Genomic DNA, 18,154 nt, shown 5'->3' with positions numbered 1-18,154 from the left:
TGCATGACTGGAAACATGGGGCTTGACATTTTCCCTTCCCTATCAGTGGCATGACTCAGTGAATCATTTCAAACCCATTAAAGTTTGCAGAATCACAGGAGGAGAAAATCCTCCCAGTGAACACATTAGAATGCTGTGACTGAAGGCCATTTCCCTGGCCCTGGACCATTTTCTCATTTGCTAAATCCCACCAACTACAATCCCTTCCTCGAGGCTGAGTATTTGGTTTTCACTTTCCTATTTCTTGATGGCAAAGCTTTGTAGACATATGAATTACATACTTGCTAGGAACACTGCATTGTTGTATGTTTAGGAAGTGACATGGAAAGAGTTCTTAATTATTCTAGGTTTGTAAATCTAAACAGATAATTACCCTTCAAAGGAGAGGGTGTGGGCAGTGGGATCAGGAAATTTGGCATGCAGAGCTGGGCTTTGAAGCTAAATTCTGTGATCCCTCTGAAGGGAAATTTTGTGTGTGTGTGTGTGTGTGTGTGTGTGTGCAATGTCTTTAGAAAACTGTTTATCTGTGGGAACACAACTGAATTAAAAATATCTAAATTAAACACATCTTCTCCCGAAGCGCATCTGTTGCACAGAGTGAGGCCCGTTCCATCAATACAGTCTCCTGCAGAGCTATGAAGTCATTCCCCATCTAATTCCTGAAACCAGAAATGAGGATAACAGGCCGGTATTAAACATTAAAGCTTTTCCACATTTTGCTTTTCTCTTTCAGAGAACACAAAGAACGCGGACATGTTTTCAGGAGCTCAGGTGGGTAGCTGATGGACTCGAGAAGCTTCCAACTCGACTGGAGCGAGACATAGAGAGAAAACTTAATTACAGTCAGGATTTGGTGGGTTAACCAGATTAACAACTAACCCTTGTGTTTCGTAGAATCTAAGACGCTATCGATTTGAAGATGCACCATTATTTTAGGTACCCCTAAGAAGGAAAAAGTCTTGCTAATTAAACTATGACCACCATGCTTGGTAACTTAGAATTTTAATTTCTTATGATTGAAAGAGCCCTTTCAGTCTTATGTAGACACTTGCACATGCATTAAAATGAAAATATAAGCAAAATAAATTGGTTGAAGGATTGCTAACCTGTCTTCACGAGATTGGCTTTTCAGAACAGCTCTTGGTCTGGAGTTCTGGTGTTTGCGCAGCACAGTGATGAGAATTGTGTCTTCCTAGAGCATTCATTACACGATTGACCTGGACTTTTCTTCCCAGACCCTGACACCCATTTACAGCTTTGAGAGCTAGTATGTCCTTGATGTTACCTAAAGGTAAAAGGTCTCAACTAAATGGTTTATCAAATCCAGGACCCATATTCTTTTTCAAATGGTCCTTAAATAGTTTGACAGAAAGATCAAACTTTGCAATTGTCTGATCTTACCCCCAGGGACAACAACCAATGACAATGCCATGACCTCCTCCTTGCTTGGTAACAGTTATAAGATGCCATCGGTTTTAAGATGCCAACTCAGGCTGCATCCAAATGTGGTACATTCCTTGAGAGGTATGAGCAGAAGTCTTAAGGGATTAAGAGTGGGGGAAGGTTTATATTTAGTTTTAGGGAAGAAGATATCAAGGAATGCTTTGTCTAAGGGGGGCTGAAGAATGGGCACAATTGGGAGATATGGGTAGAGTTTTGGGACCCAAAACCTCTTATTCATCTTTTCCTCTGAAATTTGTAAGAGATTGTGACATAAAACATTAACAGTAGAATGGGAAATGAAATATCATGTTATTACTAGCTGGACCCAAGCTAGTCCCTTCCTCCCCTAGGAAATACACACTATTTACACACCTGCATAGCCACCCCTTCCTTCACCACAACAGTGTACTGGGCCTTTCTTGTAAGCTGCTTCCTGCTTCCTACTTCCTCCCTCTCTAATGTCAGAGAGCGTTATTTGTAGAAGGGTCTCATCCATATATAACTCAGGCAATCAGATGCATGGATGAGGAGTTCTGATATCTTAAGATGCTAAGTCCTGTGTGTTTATTCCATGGAAATGAGAAGTAGAAGAAAGAGGGTGGAGTCTAGATTCTCACTTTTGAGTAACAGTAACTGGAGCACTAGTAACATGTAACTCAACAAATGACCCCACTTCAATAGCTCCTGTTTCAAAAAGTCTTGTCCAGTGCTCTTGGGGCTGGAAATGCTAAAGGGAGGGAAATGCCAGTCAGATTTAGAGAGGGTGGAGTTTGGGGAAGTAGAAACGTGAGGGGAGGCCAGTGCCAAGTCACAGAAGGCCTTGAGTGCTACCAGAAGGAAGATAACTTTCCATATAGAACCTAACAAGGACTATTTCAGGGAACCCATGTGTAATCAGATATGGACATTGAGTCACAGATGACAAATGTGGCAAAATGAATTGGTCACAATTAACCATGTACCAACTGAGGTTGTCCAAGTAGAAAACCTGATACACCTGTAACGAGAGTAAATTAGGTCATTCTTTTACAGTAGCATTCACCCATTCATTCAAATATTCCACTAAGATTCATGGATAATGACCATGTACCAGGAACTGAGGACACATGGGATGGATAACGCACACTTTGTTCTATAAAGGTGATCACAGTCTAGAGGGGAAGACAGATAAGTGCATATCAGTATATTAAAAATTCCATATATACATATGGAAAATGTAAAACTATCTGGGATTCATAGTGCTGTGGGGTCAGGAAGGAGTGGTGATTATCTTTAAGTGGGTGGCTCAAAGAAAATTTCACAGGAGCAAAGATGATTCTTTTTTTGTAAATGCAATTTTATTTAAACATATTCACATACCAGATAATCATCCAAAGTGTGCAATAAGTTGTTCAACAGTATCATCATAGAGTTGTGCATTCATCACCACAATCAATTTTGAACATTTTCATTACTCCAAAAAAATTAAAATTAAATTAAAAATAGAAAAGAACGCACAAAACATCCCATACTCCTTATCCCCTCCTATTATTTATTTATTTTTTGTCTTTGTTTTCTTATTTATCTGTCCATAGACTGGATAAGAGAGTGTCAGTCACAAGGTTTTTGCACTTACACAGTCACACTTTAAGAGCTATATAGTTATACAATCATCTTCAAGAATCAAGGCTACTGGATTACAGTTCAATAGTTTCTGGTATTTCCTCTTATTTATTCTAATACACTAAAAACTACAAAGGGATATATATAGATATATAATGCATAAGAATAACCTCCAGAATGACCTCTCAACTCTATTTGAAATCTTTCAGCCACTGAAACTCTATTTTGTTTCATTTCTCTGCCCCCTTTCATCCAAGAAGGCTTTCTCAATCCCACAATACCAGGGCCAGGTTTATCCCTGGGAGTCATGTCTCACATAGTGGGGAGGGCAGTGAGTTTACCTGCAGAATTGCCTTAGAGAGGCCACATCTGAGCAACAAAAGAGGTTCTCTGGGAGGTGATTCTTAAGCATAATTATAAGTAGGCTTTACTTCTCCTCTTCAAGAATACGTTTCATAAAGGCAAGCCCCAAGATCAAGTTTTGCTCTTTCAGTATCTTAAATATATCATATCTCTGCCTTCTTCCCTCCATGGGTTCTACTTAGAAATCTATACATAGTTTTATTGAGCTTCTCTTCTATGTGATGTATTGCTTTTCTCTTGCTGCTCTCAGAATTCTCTCTTTGTTTTTGACATTTGACAATCTGATTATTAAGTGTCTTGGAGTAGGTCTATTTGGGTCTATTCTGTTTGGGAATGCTGTGCTTCTTGGATCTGTAATATTATATCTTTCATAAGAGATGGGAAATTTTCAGTGATTATTTCCTCCATTATTCTTCCTACCCCCTTTCCCATCTCCTTTCATTCTGCGACACCTAGGACATGTATATGCATCTGCTTCATGTTGTCATTCAATTTCCTGAGATCCTGCCCATATTTTTCCATTCTTTTCCCTATCTGTTCTTTTGTTTGTAGTATTTCGGATGTCTTGTCCTCTAGTTCATGAATCCTTTCTTCTGCCTCTTCAAATCTGATGTTGTAAGTCTCCATGGTGTTTTTCATCTCTTCTGTTGTGCCTTTCATTCCCGTAAGTTCTGCCAATTGTTTTTTCAAACTTTTGAGCTCTTCCTTATGTCCACCCAATGTCTTCTTTATATCACTTTTGCCATATCTTCCCTCATCTAGTTGATTTGATTTTTAAATTGATTTAGAATGTTTGTTTGAACATCTTTAATTAGTTGTTTCAACTCCTATATCTTGTTTGAATTGTTAGTTTGTTCCTTTGACTGAGTCATAGCTTCATTTTACTTTGTGTGACTCATAATTTTTTGTTGGTGACTAGGCATCTGGTTTCCTTGATTACTTTATTTTAGAGGTCATTTTCACTGTTTTACCTAGGGTTTTCTTGTTGGTTGGCTTTGTTCGCTATCCTTTGGTGTTCAGTTCAATTTATTCTAGATCTCTAACATAGCTTCTCTTTAACTGATCAGAATTTTCTAGCTCTTGTTATTCTGGTTCTTGCCCTGCCTATATGGAGCCTTTTTTTTTTTTTTTTTTTTGAGGAGGGTCTACCCAGATATGATCAACCCCAAACAGGTTTTCCCAGACCAGACAGGCTCAGGTCTCAAGAGAAGGGTGTAATCAGTATCAAGTTTCCCTGAGGATGAGACCCAGCAGATTTTCAGACTTTCCTGTGAGGTCTCTAGACAATGTGCTTTTCCTATCCTGCCCAGCAGGTGGTGCTTGTCAGTCCACAGCTCCCCACTGGTGTAAAGACGTGCAGCGCCTTTAATTCTCTGCAGATGCTGTTCCTGCCAGGGGTGTGGTTAAGAGAAGCTTAAGCTGTTTTTGTTTTATTTTTCCCAGCCCCTGGGGTCTGAATTCTCTGATGGAGGGCCACCACTTGAGCTGGGACCCACCCCACCTTTTTTTGGGGAGGATACTACTTTTAGGGAATTATCTTCTTCACTTGACTCCTTACTATGTCTCTCAGACCTATCTCAACTACACCCTTGCCTGGGTCAGTGCTGACAATTGAAAATACCTGAGGCTTCCTCTAATGAGCTACTTTAAATAGTTTAAGAGAAGAGAAAGAGAAAAAAATCCTCTTTTCAGAATCAGTAACCAGTTCCCCAATTTAGCCAGTCAAGAGCTGGAGTTGATACCTGGTTCTATGTGTCCCTTTTCTTGGGACACAGCCCTTTTCCAGAATTTTGAGCTCAGCCAACTCCAGAAGCCTCTGTTTACTTATTTAGTTTTCTCTCAGCCCCACCTCCTGTCTTCTGCTAGAGACCTCAGGGTTCCTTTCCTGCTTGCTCTGGGTTTATCTGTGCTCATAGCTTGTATTCAGTAGTCCAGATTTGTTCATTAAAACTGTGATTGGATCCTGATTGAGCTACTTTCCCTTGCTCCCAATAGAGGCCACTTTTTTTTCACACAGGGGAGTGTTCCAACTCAGCCTGCCTTGCCAGTGGGGAGGGGCACCACCTCTTCAATTTAGGTAGCTTTACTTACAGTTCTATGCTGTAGTCTTGGCCCTTTTGCCCATTCTAGACTGGTGTATGATGTGTGTCCAGTCACGGGTGTCCCTTAAACAGTTGTGACAGACTATTTACTAGTTGTTCCTGACTGTTTTCTAGCTGCTCTGGAGGACTAACTAAAGTCCACACCTCCCTATGCCACCATCTTGCCCCATATCTCTCAAGATGATTCTTAATATATTTATGATTATCTCTGTATGGATCATAAATATTTCCCACAGAAAAATGGTATCCTCTGACATACTCCATTCCCATCTTGGAATTCACAGTGTGCAATTACCATGAAAACCAGCGATAAAAACAATCAACCAAACAAAAAAAAACCTCAACTTACTGACTTGCTTTGATCTGCTACTTAGTTGACTACTGAAACTTTTCATGGTGGAATATCTATTAATATCTTACCTGTTATTATCTTAGTATATTAACCTCTTACTGTCTCATACCTATTATCTTAAAATCACAGTTTAGGAAACATGGTGCAATGACCTGAATTGGGGGTTATCTGAAGACAAGGGAAATCAATAAGGATGTTCTTTCCAAAGTGAATTTCTGCTGTTCTTAGAGTTTTCATTAGGATTCTTATTTGTTACTTGCATGTCATAAGCATGGTTTGTGCCTTTCACCATCCAAAATTCTCTTAACAAAGGCCAAAAATATATAGTCTTTTCTTCAAAAGCCATATAACCTTGTATGGGAATAACTACTGTATTGAGATCAACTGTTATGACACTAAAAAACACTAATGATATTTATGAAATAATTTAGGGACTGGAAAAACACATTTGCATTGGACACTGTCCTTGCTGAGTTACTAAGTAGAATAAGGGCTTCTAAAACATTCTGGCTAGTTGCAGTGCTTTCCCAGACTTTAGCTTTACATAGAATCTTGGTACCAATGCACAAGTCATTTGTCAAAGTACCTGGAAATTTTTTTCATCTCAGTGACTGAATATTGTAAAGCTCAAAGCAAAAAGGACCTTTATTGTCATGATGAGAAAACTCAGCTTTCACTGAGCGAGTAAAAATAATGTTCACCTATAAATTTACTCTGAAGATTCTGTTGTGGCCAGAAGGTTTGGAATGGCTTTGGCTTTTTGGTCACCAGTTTTCTGGACTGGAACATCTCTTTCAAACATGTCTGAAAAGGGAAATTTCATACAACAAATCTGTATTTCCCAGTTTAACCAGAAATACGTTCTGATTTCTAGACCCATAGGGTCAGTTTACACTTATTGATTGATTGACTATAGCACTACAATATGGCCAAGCTCGTCCCTGGCCTTCTAGATATCCAATCTCCTTCTTTTACCTCAGAAAGAGACCATAGCAGAGTTTAGTGGAACACTGCAGTCCATGACCAGAAAAACCTCACAAGTGGTTGTTTTGTGATAGTTTGAGACGAAGCTCCAGGAAGGGCTAACACTATTTTCTTTGTGTGTGTTTGGGTAAAGAGAAGTTTCTTGAGAAATGTTTGTTAAATGAATGAATGAGTGAAGGAATGAATGAACTCCAGGTTACCTAAAGTCACCTAGCATCCAACTGAGCTTTATACATGTCACGAGACAGATCTGCAACTCAGTGGATAGATTCTGAGACAGGACAGTTCTCTCCCCTAGCCTTAGACACTCCTTATAAACCTGAGCAGATGTTATTCAGAGCATTCTTAGGATAGTTGGATCTGGAAATACTTCCTTTCACCCTCCTTCCAAAGTCCCCCCACCCCCCACAGCCCTCCAGCCAAGTCCCCACTGTCTGGGAAAGGTGCCAAGAAGGGAGGAGTTGGTGAGCAAGCCTTGAAAGGCATCTGAGGGTATGAGAAAAACACATCTCACTGCGCACACAGCTCCTTCTGCCTGACTTTGCCTGTGTGGGCTTGTGGGAGAGGCTGAAGAGCACATTCTTTAAAATCCTGGCCCTTAAAAGGAGTGCTTCTCAGGCTGAAATGTCAGCTTGGCTCTGCCCCAACTGCAGGGCAGTTCTTTTACTGCTGACTTTTTGACACGCTAAAACCAACCCCTTTCCCTCCATTCTGGGGATGGTTCATAGAACTGATGAAATTTCAAGCCCTCACTCAGCCAATCTTATTGGATTCTTATCACAATACAAAGATTTTACAAATTGCATTTCCATTCTTCCTTTTTAGCCTTCTTCCCAACTAGTCCCACCTAAAAATCATGCCTTATCCAGAAGCTGCTGCATTAGACGTCCAAGTAAGCCTTTACTCTGGACCCCGGGATCAACCAAGTCACATGCATTCTCTCCACCTTTTAGAAGGCCACTTGAGCCTCCACCTCTCTCACCCGCAGCAGGTTGGGTCAGAGTGTGGGTGGTCCAGGGATGAGCTCATTGGCTTGTCTCGCTGCCCAGCACACAGCTCATCTTGCTGAACTGTCACTTGGTGAGTTAAATCTGAGCTGCCGAAACATCATTCTTCAGCTATTTTCATCTTTGGAGATTTTAAGCATTGCCTCTTTTAAACTAATTCCAACTTTGTTTGGAAATTTGGCTTTGCTGACTTCTGACCTTACAAGGGAGGCAGGACTCCTGAGTTTAATCGCCTGATGTTATTTTAGAAGTGACCAGAAATGACTTCTTTCCTTTCCTTGCATTTGGAAACTCAAACTGTCACTTCTGCAGACAAAGGACTTCTATCTGGCTTTGCTCGCCTCCTGTTCTGGATCTTCACAGGCAGACTCTAAGCAAGGGATTAGGGTGATAAACTTGGTGGTTTTCTGAAAGGAAGGGCTGAACAAGCACTTCAGTAGACAAACATTCATGGCATAGCCACTTTATGAAAGATGCCCATGGGACGTCTGACAGGGCCACTGCATATAAAGTAGAACCTCAGTTTGTTCAGCCACTCATGCACTCACCTGCTTGGATGACCTATGTCCGAGCACTGGAGTAGGCACTGGTGAGTAATAGGTGATGAGAATATGTTTTAGAGGCTTAGGGTCAAGCTGTGATGGGAAGATGTACTCACAGAAAAGTTATATTCTAGCAGGACAAAGGTATCACAAGCAAGTTCATGGGAAGAGGGAGACAGGGCTATGGATGATGCAAAGAAACATGCTAAACTATATTGATTTCTGAGCCCTGAGCCTGGGAAAAACCTCTGCAGGCCTGAGGGGGACACAGAGAGAGTCGTTCTCCATCCCTAGCCTCAAGGAACTTACAGGCAGGAGGATGACAGAAGGCACACGCAGGGACCGTGGATACTTGTCCATGGAGAGATGCGCTCCTGAGTCTATGAGCTGTGGGGGCTGTGGCTGTGCCTGGTGAACCCTTCTCATCTGCTCATCCCACAGCATCATGAGCAGGTGGCCCCTGGGCGTAACGATGGTTCTGGGGAGACCCGTGCCTCCATTTCCAGCCACCCTGGGCAGGGATTACCAGGAAACGTTGGAAATGACCTTAGCTTTGGTGGCCACTTGCCCTGTGCTTCCCCCCAGATCAGATTTTAGCCATCTCCTTCTGTTATTTTAGGTTCCTAAATGACTTTGATTTCCAATATAGTCACATGTGTTGTGGGGATTTTAGTCTAATGAAGTGGCTTTTAAGTAAGAGCAGAGACACTAGAGAAAAGGGCATGACAAATGTTCACCTTATCTCTCTAGCCATTAACCCCTAGTTCTTGCTCTCCTGCTCCCCGGAGCTCCACTTGGGAGAGGAGGGGACGTGCGGCCTGCAGGAGTGGAGGAAAGGTGTTTTTAGGAATCTGCATTCTGGGCATAAGAATTACTGGGTTTTCATTAGGAATAGCCTGGGGTCCTTGCACAGCAGTGGACTGTATCATATTTCCAGGCCTTCTTGGGAATGAAACTGCCAGACTGGAGGAACATTTGTACTACTCACCTGTAAATATCCTCTCAAAGTCCTCATGTCTTCTCTATAATGCTTTTCTCCTACATGTGTGTACATACACCTAGATACACACAGAGACACACATGGCACCCTGAAGAGGCATCAATATGAGAGGTGTGTAGGCCATTGCAAGCCCCAGTTTGTAAGGCCAGGACAGCTCTGCAACAAAGTCCTGGTGGGGGATGGGGAGGCTTTGTTTCTGGTACTGGTTTTTAAGCCCCTTGTGGCCCTGGGCAAGTTACTTTCCCTTTCTGGGACTCATGGTTCTCCAAAGTACCGTTAGGGGCTTGACAATACAATCTCTAAGGGCTTCTCATGATTCTAAGGATCTTCCTTTGTATCTTATCATCCTCACTTGACAGGAGATGGGCCTAGGGGTTGACACACACGAGGCCTTAGGTTCCACTGGGCCTGGGGTGGGACGTGGAGTGGAAGCGTGGATATGACGTCATGTCTAGTAGGGGGTGTTGGGGACAAAGCTGCAAATTGAGTCCAAATGTGTTGGTCATCATTTAGTTCCAGGGAAACCAGGGCACCAGTGTGCAGTGCTGTGTGGGGCTGGGGAGAGACGAACCAGGCCCCTATAATGCCCATGACTACAGGGAACTTGGATAGTTCCGGGCCAACTTTTCACAGGTGAGCTTATTTTAAAATTACAGTCCTTACCTGGGGACCAGGATGGTATGAGGTCTGACCTTTTCTTTAATTTCATGTTAGGAATCAGAAAAACTGATATTTTCTTTTAATGTTTTCCTTCCTCAGTGTCCTTGCAAGTGTTCCAGAATGAGTGACTTAAAACACACTTAAACTAACCACCAGGAGGTTTTCAAGCAGAGGTAGGAACATGATAGTTTCAAGAGTAGAGGCAGTGGAGCCTTCCTTTATAATCCCCAAATCCCATTCTCAGGGCAAGAGTTGAATTTTCTAAGAATTTTCAGAAGATGCAGATAAGTCTTTCTCTCTCAAGTTCAAGAGTCAAGAATGATCACCTAAACCAACAGCCTAATTGTGAACACTGATGAGAACTTGTGGGCAAAGTTGTGAGTTCTCAGGGGAAAAATGTCACATTCTGGCCAAGTCTCAGTTAGCCCATTTTTACCTGCTCCCATGGTCCACATAATTCTTCCTGGTGACTAATTTGGAGGTTCAGAAGGTTGAAATATGTCCCAGTGCAGCTTTTCTGTTGTAACCTTGAGTTTTCCAACCATCCATCCTTCCATCCATCCAAATAATATACATTCCCTTAGCATTTACTGTGCTGGCTACTAATCTAGGTGGTGGGAATAAGATGGTATAATGGACATTTGTTGGTTTCCTACTCAGGATTCATTCCCCAAACTCTGCAAAAAGAAAATCTGTTTAGAAGGGATTGCCTGTATCCCCGGCTACGGCTGTGGGCCCAGATTAGCTGTGTCAGGGAATTCTTTCACACCACACCTTCTTCCCACCAGTTGGCTACTGGGTGAGTCCCATGACTCAGTTATGGTCATTAGGGATAGCAGGAGTCAACCCAAAGACCGTTATTTGAGATATCAGGGATGTTGACCCATCTCTTCCTCTGGATCAGAACCTGGAGGCATGTCTAGGGGCTGTGGGCAGCCATCTGGTGACAATCAGGGGAGAGTGTGCTGATGATAGAGCTAGTGCCTAGAAAGTTTAGCTGAGAAATAGTGAGGACTCAGGTCTTGTTCAAATCCTTTGAGCCTTTGCATCAGGCTGTGCCTGAGGTCTGGCCTAATTCAGTTATGGGGACTAGTAAATTCCTTTTAATGTTCAAACCAGTTTGAGGTGGGTATTCTGTTACTTGCAACTGAAAACATTCCAACAGATGCAGAGGCAGAATGTAGAGGTCAAGATATAGTACCTGGGGATATAAAAGAGCTTGGACCTGGGAGTCAGGCCACTTGAGTTTGAATCCCATCTTCACTACCCCCTAGCTGTATACCTTTTCATGCTCCATTTTCTTCACCAGTAAATTGGGAATGCTATTCCTGCCTCATAGTGTTGTTACAAAAATATGTTAATTATAACTTGAAAGTGCTTAAAATGGTGCTTGGCACATAATAAATGCTACGTTAAAAAAAACAAAGAGTAAATAAAGTTATGAAAAAGACTTGGTTCCCATTCCAGAGGAGCTGTTTTCCTTTTTGGTCCTTCTTCTAAGGAGAGATGGGACCCAGATAATGGTGCACAGATGGACACAAGGACCCTAATCTGAGTAAAGAGTTCTGAGCAGTGTATGGGCTGATGGAACAAAATATAAAACTTCACCGTTGTTTAAACCATCAATTAGTTTTATAATTATGTACATGAGCAATATCACTTTCAGCAAGAGTGGAGGCTGTCGAGCTCACTTTTAACAATGGCACAGTAAATTTGTCACACGACTTCTGAGTGTCCTTCAGTAGATGTTGTTTGTTTGGCATTCAACAGCCTATTTCTATCTCTCATGTTGACCCATTGAATCTGTGTGTCATGATGACATCATAAATATGTGTCATGCTTGTGTCATGGTAAGCTGTCTGTAACAACAATGTAAAGATGTCATACCTGTCACTATGACATGGTGTACCTGCCATGGTAATTGGTATGCTTGTGTGTCATCATAATGGATGAAACCTGTCTGTCATGGTGACATGGTGTACCTGGCTGTCAAGATGTCCATCATGATGACATATAATGTCAGTTAAGTGTACCTGTCACTATGACATCATGATGATTTGAGCATCTGTCAGTGGTGATGATAGGATGTACCTGGTTGTACCAGTGGTCCAGGACTCTTGATCTTGGTTGGTTTTCCAGTTTCTTTATAGGCCAACTCTTGGTCAATTTTGTGTAGTTTTTGCACTGTAGCTCTCAACTGACCAGTCTCTTATTGGTTGCCTTCTCTTATCAAGCTACAACTCTAAATACCTAAAATGTACCCAAGTCAAACTCTTCCCCCTGCTTACTTTCTGAGCCTGCTCTTGTCTTAGCAAATGACCCCATCTTATTGTCACTTATTGGCATCTTGTGCTGTCTCTCAACCTCAAACTTGAGATTCATCTCAGTCTCTTCCCTCTTCTCACTTCATATAACCAATGATTCACTGAGTCCTATGGCTTCACTTCTTAGACATCCCCTAAAATATCTCTTCCTTTCCATCTCCACTGCTCCTGCTAGAGCTATGGCCCCAGCCTCCAAACAAGTCTTCCTGCCCTTGGATAATCCATTCTCAGCCCTAGAGTCAGAATGGTTATTCTAACACTGATGGATAATATCAGACTCTTTTCTCCAAGCTCTGAGAACTGGCAACGGCACTTTATGTTTTCCAAATTCAATCCGGTCTCATATTGTCCATCTAGGCTCTCTGGGATTTGGCTCCAACTAGTTTTTAGTTATTTTCTTCTTGTCTCTTGGCACTTTCCTTTGTGCTCTCCATATCCTAGCTCCTCACTTTTTGTCTCTGTATTCACACCACTCTTGCCATGAGACCTGCTTGCTCCTGTGAAGTGGTGAAGAGTGTAGGCTCTGGTTTGAATCTTGGCTCCATAATTCAATGTGTGTGTGATCTTAGGTAAGTTATCTAACTTCTCTATGCCTCAGTTTCCTCATCTGTAAAATGGGGATAGTACCCTATCTACCACACAGTGTTCTTGTGAGGATTAAAAGAGTTAATTCATACAGAGACCTTAGAAAACTACGTGACTCCCATCAACCCCTCAGTACATTTATATTATGGTAGTTAATCTTTTTTACCCATCTATCGATATCCAAATTAAATGAAACCTTGCCTAAATGTCTTCATCAACTACTTTCTAAATACCCAAGTCAGACATTGAATCTTCCATAGGGTCACTCTTAGGCATTTATCATGTTACATCACTTATTGTTATTGCCATATTTACTCTAATAGACTCCAAGTTCTTAGAGGTAAAAACATCCAGTTAGGAACCTTTCTCAGCACCTGGAATAATGAATAGCACAAAATTAGTGCTCAATGAATATTAGTAAATGCGTTCATGCCTGAATGATTCTTACCTTTGAAATTCTAAAGACCTGAACATTTTAATGAATTAGAAGCATCCAACTCAGATGCTCCCTGTACATACAGAAGACTCCCCCAGGTCACCCAGACCAGGGGTGATGAAATGTTTAACAGCCCAGGCTCTGACCCATAAAAATGAGTGCTGACCATAAACAGTCAGATGGAGGCACTAACATCTACCTGCTGAACCAGGCCTGCACTAGGCCAACTGTGAGAGAGGATGTTCTGGCCATAAATAACTGAGAACTCTGACTCAACTGGCTTACCCAAGAAGGAACTGATTATCTCATGTGAGGAGTCTGAAGGTAGGACCATTCGAGTTGGTTGCTTCAGTAACTCAGTTGCATAATCGAGGACTGTTTTCATCTTTCTGCTTTGCTGTCTTTAGGGACTGGCACTGTCTTCGGGCCATGCTCCCTTATAATACTCTCCTGACAGTTCTTGAGGCAGAGCAAGAGAGGGTGTGTTCCTTTTTACCACAAAGAACAACTTTTCCAGAAGCCCCAGCAGATTTCATCTTACATCTCATTGGCTGGAATTTGGTCACAGGCCTGCACCTACACCAATTGCCAGGAAGGAGAATGGGACCTCCATGATTGGCTTTTGCCAACAAGAGTTACCCAAGTCAGATGGAGAAGGAGTGGACCCTGGAACAAAATCAGAGCTTTCCCAGAATGGAAGAAGGGGACATTGACTGCTGTATAGGTAACCAAAGATGTCTGCCATATTATACCCCTCATACAAGGCAGAAAGTATCTGTTAGATTGTCTTAAAAGATCTTGAGCTTATTCAAATCATATTCATATGTAAGTAAAACTAAATATGATCAAAGTACAGGCCAGTCTTTGGGTGAAAATTTCTGCAGTCATCATAGAGGTTGTCCCGCTCAGCACTTCCCAAATCCTGAGAAATAGCCAGTCATTTGAGCCTTTGGGGTAAATGCTTCTGATTTAAGACAAATAAGATAAACATACATTTACTCAAATAAAACCTATTTCTACTGGCTATAAAAGGCATACAAAAAAAAGTCTCAGTGATGTTTCTAATTTCTTGTGGGCTCAGTCCTTCAGTGGCTCCCATAGTCTATTAGGAAAAAACTAAGAATCTCAGCAAGACATCCACAGCTCTCGGTGATTATTCTGACTCTCTGGCCTGGCACCCACTGTGTCCCTGTGAGCCCCTGGCTTTGCAGTCAGATGGATCTTCTTGCTATGTCTTGGGCAAATCATGCTCCTTATCTTTATTTTTCAGTTTTTGGCCTTTTGCTCTTTGTCTATCTGGCAACCTCTACTCATCCATCAAGGCCTAACTCAAATGTCACCTCCTTTACCATAAGCCCAATCTTTTCCAGTCTTCCCCAGCAGGCAGATTGTGTTAGAGCCATTAGGACATTGCTGTAATGACCTGCTTGGATGGACCAGGAGGGAGCCAGGTTCACTTGCTACCCTCTGAATCACCTGCTCTGCTCAGCCCCTGGCACACAACAGGGCTGCAGGTGAGAAATCGATGGTTTCAAATGTAAGCTGATAGTTACCATTAAAAAAAAATCAGAGATAACTTGATAGCTGCATTACTTATTGCCCTCCTTTAAGATGTGTCCAAATTTGAGTCATAATCTGATCATTTATGAATAGATTAGCTATTTGCAAATGGACACATTTCTGCATACTCACCTTGACATATATGTACTAATGGCAGCAAGAACCATTAAGAAATTCATTATTTTTGAATCCAAGTTGCACTTCTACTGCTAAGGTTAATTATTGATTTGTTTTATTCTGTGATTAAAGCCATTAGCTACTATTAGCAAATGACGATGTTTATGGATGTTTGAATATCAGCTGGGTTGCACTGCATAGCAGGGGCTCCGGCTAAATTAGTACTCTCTTGGTCTGACATCTAGTATGGTGATAGATTGACATGCTGAAGGTAACAAATGATTTTTCCTTACAATAGAAGGGTAAACAGAACCTGATTGCTTTTGCTAATTATTCTTCCTGAGTACAGAGGCTAGCCAGAATTTAGCTTTAGTTGAATTTTTCCCCTGCCCTTTCCTGATTTTGAATGACTAAAGACTTCTGAGCAGGAGTTCCAGAGAGTCTGGAAAGTCTCCTGGCTCTAGAGCCTGCAGGCTTTGCTTTTTAACTTTCCTTTATCAGGGAGGTGGAATAGGCTCATTTTCTCTTCGAAATAGTTGGGAATGGAGACTGCAGACCAGAACTTGACTTCACCTGACACATCTGGCCAGTGAGAGGAAGATGCTGCTTGTGGAAGCCCTCTCTGAGCTGGTCATTCCAGTTGTGCCTAATTGGGGGATGGCTGGCCTGGAGGCACCTGGCACCTGTGCGGTCCAGTTGTGGAAACCGTGTCCCTGGATGCGGGAGAAATAAGCCTCCCTTCCCTCGCTGGACACTCCTTCTCTCACAGTCTTGGGGCTTGTGGTAAATTGAATTTTGTACCCCAGTTTAGACAGGCTCTTAATCTTAGTTCACATTTCTGTGGGTTTGAACCCACTGTAGGTGGGATCTCTTGAAGTTGCTATTTTAGTTAAGGTTTGGGCCAACTGAATAAGGTTGTAATGGAGTGAGAGAAAGCCACGGGGAGAAGCTGAAGGCTGAAAGCCAGCAGGAACAAAGCCATGTGACAGGAAAGCCAAGGAACCTCGAGGAATCTGGGCAAATCAACAACAGAATGCTACAGTCTTCAGGGAGGAAGCAAGTCTTGCCTGGACGCTAGTCTTTGAGGAGAAAGCATGGTCTTGTCAAGGCCTTGATTTGACTTCTGGCCTCTGACCATGAGTCAATAAATTCCTATTGTTTAAGCCAATCCATTGTGTGGTATTTGTCATGGCAGCCAGAGTAACCAAGATAGGGTTTTCAGGGCAGACAAACTGTTATAACAAACAACCTCCAAATATTAGGGGCTTAACATATCACAGTCCAATGTGGGGTCACCAGAGGCTGGGAGTTTGGAGGCCCTTTTCTACTGGTCACCAGGAGCTCATAGTCCTTCCTTTTCGTGGCTCTTCCATTCCCTAGGGTCTTGGAGTCTCCCACGGAATCCTCTATGGCCATGCCTACAGCCTAGGTAAAGAGAAGTGGAGGATTGTGGGCTAAGTCTGGAGGGGCATCTTTCACTTCTGCCTGTATTGGCCAGAACTTTCATATACCTCTGTCTGTCTGGTAGAAGAGAGACAATTTGGTAAAGAACTAGCCAGGGTCTTCTGGAATCTCCTTTGCTTCTTTCTAGCAGGTGACACTGACACATGCTGAGGGTTTTTCACCCCTGGGCCACTTTCTCAGCTGACCATCTCTTTCTTTGGTGTCACAAGGAAGCCTGGCTCATCCTTCCTTGAATAGTCATCAGCTTTCTCCAGGAAAATGAAAACAAAAATAGAAGTATGATGAGAGCTTGAGGGCAGTGACAGCCACAGACCTGAGTTTCTGGAGATGGGGTCTCATGTACATAGTCTCCAGCTCCCAACGTGTTGTGAGGCACATATTCAGCATTTGTTGTAAGAATGATTGAATGAATGAATGAATGAATGATTTTAGGTGAACCTGTGGTTTTGTCATCTGACTTTGACATATATTCATTTTAGAAGACTCACCTCTTTACCCTTTTCACAAACTTCCCTGATTGTTATCTACAGTTCATCTTTCCTGGGGAGATGGTTCAATTAAGACAACTCAGAATGAGCCTGTGATTCGCAGGTACAGCTGACTGCACTCTGATTAACTTCCTATTCATCAGACACATAGGTGCATGATGGGAATTACCAGGGCTGGCTGAGGGAGGACAGGTAAGCTAGGGGCAAAGGGAGGTAGAGGCTGAAAGAACAGGGTTTGGGAGTACAAAGAAAATGGGAAGAGTGCCAGAAGAGGGCTGAGGGGGTCCCAAAAAGGAATAGAAGCTGTGGCAGATCGCATGCAGTCTTCCAGGAAATGCATTTTTGATGCCTTGGCACTGTAGTGATTGGCTCTAGTGTTAAATTGAACTTTCTTATGATGTGAAAAGGAAACTAAATATTGGGTGGTGGGAAAAGCTGATGACTCGAAGCTCAACTGAAGGAGATTTCGAGGGCTGCTGTCCAACCTCCCCTCAGCAACATGGTCCCAGCATCTGCCCTGAAAGCACAAGAGTTGACAGTGCTCCTTATCCAGAGAGCTGCTGCTCCTTTGTTGGGGGTTCTGATTGTTTGAGAGCCCTCACACCCCCTCATGACTTCATTACCAAGGATATGCTGAGCATGTTCACACCCATAGGTTAGTCCTGAATTCTCTCTTGATGCTACATCCCTGCATCCCAATGTCTACCAAACATCTCTGCCTCCAGGTGAGCACGTGGAAAGCTGAGCTTTTCCTCTTCTCATTGCCAACATGCTCCTCCCCGGTAGTCCCTAGCTCAGGGGATGACATCACTATCCACACAGTTGACAGAAATGTGGGCATCCTCTCTCACCTATTTATTACACCTATTGTTCACCAGATCCTGCCAATTTTACTCTCTTAATATCTCACCACTCCTACCTGGATTATTGCCCCAGTACCCTAACTGGTCTCTTTGCCTCCAATCTTGTTCAATCCAACTTTTGCACATGTGAAAAATGACCTTTCTATAATGACATTTGTCTGAGCATTTGGCTTCTCATCGTCTTTAATACAAAACCTGCAAGAGCCCTCATGATCTGACTGCCACTAATTTCTCCATCTTCATCTCTTGCCAGTCTTTCTTT

At 42.4% G+C, this 18,154-nt stretch overlaps 1 long non-coding RNA gene across 1 annotated transcript in view; it reads left to right on the top strand.

The window, feature by feature from the left end:
- Positions 1–848, top strand: part of LOC119516792 — a 37,566-nt gene extending 36,718 nt beyond the window's left edge. The window contains exon 3 of the long non-coding RNA XR_005213374.1: positions 734–848. This is a non-coding gene — a long non-coding RNA (uncharacterized LOC119516792). The remainder of the gene's footprint in view (positions 1–733) is intronic.
- The last annotated feature ends 17,306 nt before the right edge of the window (positions 849–18,154 follow it).

Source organism: Choloepus didactylus, chromosome 20, assembly GCF_015220235.1.
Source record: "Choloepus didactylus isolate mChoDid1 chromosome 20, mChoDid1.pri, whole genome shotgun sequence".
NCBI classification, from domain to species: Eukaryota; Metazoa; Chordata; class Mammalia; order Pilosa; family Megalonychidae; genus Choloepus; species Choloepus didactylus.
Note: the sequence above shows the minus strand (reverse complement) of the source record. Positions and strands in the feature narration are given on the sequence as shown.